The 2536-nt window shown below is 40.2% G+C and overlaps 1 pseudogene; it reads left to right on the top strand.

The window, feature by feature from the left end:
• Positions 1-210: 210 nt before the first annotated feature.
• LOC121907614 lies at positions 211-2145 on the top strand (annotated as a pseudogene).
• Positions 2146-2536: the final 391 nt, after the last annotated feature.

The raw sequence follows: 2536 nt of genomic DNA, 5'->3' as shown, positions 1-2536 counted from the left end.
AACCTTTCACACGTGTATGTTTGATGATGAGATGATGTCACTGGAAATGTCAACCTGCTGCATATTAACATAATGAATTTCATTCATTGGATTCGGAGCCGTAAAAGGACTTTAATCTTTCAATTAAGGTGCAAATTTAGAGTTAATGAATGAATACATGCATTCTTGTAATAAGTGAAATGTTTTAATGGTTTTTTTCTGCAGTTTAAGGTATTTTAAGTGGTTAATTTTAATCTTTAATGGCCTTTTTATTTATAAATCTATTTATTATTAATTATGGTCAGTTTTGAGAAGTCTTTACCCCTTAAAAAGACCTTAAACCCAGCAGACAAACCTGTAAAATACTTTCATTTATCTGTTAACACCCCTAAATATACTTCTATCCCCTCATTGACCTGCAGTCTAAAATCCTTCAGTCTGCACCTGAAAACCTACTAATGTGAACCAAAATCCCTTCATGAATGGATTTGTCAATTAATTGGATGTTTTTCATTTTATTTGGTGAAATTTAATAAGTTTTTTCCCTTAAAAAGCCCCGAAACCAGGAAATCATTCATGTTTTATAATCCAGTGATTCTCCTGAACACAGCTGGACTGCAGGTGAGTCCTGCTGCTGATTAATGAGCTCCGCAGAGACGAAGCAGCTCTGATAAAAGCAGCGGACATGTTTCAGGATGAAGGAGCTGATGAGTGTGTGTGATGTTTATGATGAAGAATTTCACTGTAATGATGTTCATGTTTACACTGAATTCTCCTGTGTGATGTGTTAGACCACAGCAGGTAAACTCAGGTGTTGTTCTCTGTCCTCATGACGTCAGCGGTGTTGAACGTGACCTCTGTGACCTCTGTGACTCTGGACGGTTTCCTGCAGCTGTCTGATCACAGGTTGCTGTTCTTCTTCGTGTGTCTGGCGGCCTTTGTGTTCGTGTTGTTCAGTGACTTCCTGGTTGTGTACTTCGTGGTGTCTCGGCGGAGCCTCCATAGACCCATGTACGTGTTCGTGGCGGCGGTGCTGCTGAACTCTTTTGCCGCGAGCGTCACTGTTTATCCCAAACTGCTGAGCGACCTGAGCGGCGGCGGTGTCGCGCATGTGTCGCGCTCGGCGTGTCTGTGTCAGGCCTTCGTGCTGTACTCTCTGGGCAGCTCCAGCTTCATGCTGCTGGCCGCTATGGCCTTCGACCGCTACCTGTCTATCTGCCGCCCGCTGCGCTACGCCGCGCTCGCGTCTCCGTCCGCGGTGGCTGCGCTGCTGCTGCTCTGCTGGCTGCTGCCCGCCTGTCTGGTGGGCGGCGCGGCGCAGGATATACTGCGACATCTACAGCTTCGTCAGGCTGAGCTGCGGCGGCGGCGGCGGCGCGGCGCTGCTGAGCGAAGTGTACGGGCTGCTGTGCGCCGCTGCCACCGTCTTCCTGCCGGCCGCCTTCGTGCTCTTCTCGTACGCCAGGATCCTCACCATCTGTCTGCTCGCGAACCTTCAGCAGCAAAGCGTTGCACACCTGTCTGCCTCACCTGCTCGTCTTCCTCAACTACTCTCTGAGCACCGCCTTCGACTTGCTGCACCGCCGCCTGCACACCGCAAGCGACCCCGCCGCGTCCGTCGTCACCTCCGTGCTGGTGGTGCTGGTTCCCACCGTGCTGAACCCGGTGGTTTACGGACTGAAGATGAAGGAGATCTTAAATATACTTTTTTATTTTTTTGTAATTTTTCATCTGTTTTTCTTACAGTTTGAGTCAGAAAATCTTCCAGAGAAGATATATATATATATATATATATATATATATATATAGTAAATACTATTATTATTAGTAGTAGAAGTAATAGTGTAATTGAAGTGTCCTCTAACACCTGAAATCACCTTAAATGATGTTTAACTACAAACATTTTCAGGAGTAAAACGTCAGACTTGTTTCTGATGAGAAGATGTTTTTATTCCTTTTATTTATTTAATCTTTATTTCGATATGAAGCGACGCTGCGTAGCTCATTTGCAACGACTCATCTCACCTGCTTTAGTGGAAATAAAATAAAAAAAACAACTATTAACATCTAATTTCAATAAATATCACAGCTGTCAGTATTAGTTTTAGAAAAATGTTTTTAATTTTAATCTCTCGTCTTCTTTATAAGTTAGAAATAGTGACATAAACGTTATGATACTATAAAATATTGTGATACTAATAATAAAACAACTGATCGTGCAGGTTTAAATACACAAACACACAAGAAACTTCTGTAATTTTGGATATTTGTAATAAAATATAATTTATATTGTTTTTTTATGCATTTAAATTTTGTTATTTTATATATCGAAACCTCATCTATCAGCATAATAACAATAATAATAATAATAATAATCATATAATAATAATAATAATAATAATAATAATAATAATAATAATAATAATAATAATAATAATAATGAATAATAAAAATACAGAAAGAAAAGAAGGATTTATTTATTAACTTATTTCTTTTTATTTGTTTGCAGCAGTTTGTGAAAATTATCTGTAAAAACAGATCAAAGGAAGAAAAGATG

This window comes from Thunnus maccoyii, chromosome 11, assembly GCF_910596095.1.
Source record: "Thunnus maccoyii chromosome 11, fThuMac1.1, whole genome shotgun sequence".
In the NCBI taxonomy this organism is placed as follows: domain Eukaryota; kingdom Metazoa; phylum Chordata; class Actinopteri; order Scombriformes; family Scombridae; genus Thunnus; species Thunnus maccoyii.
This window is presented reverse-complemented; position numbering and strand designations above follow the sequence as displayed.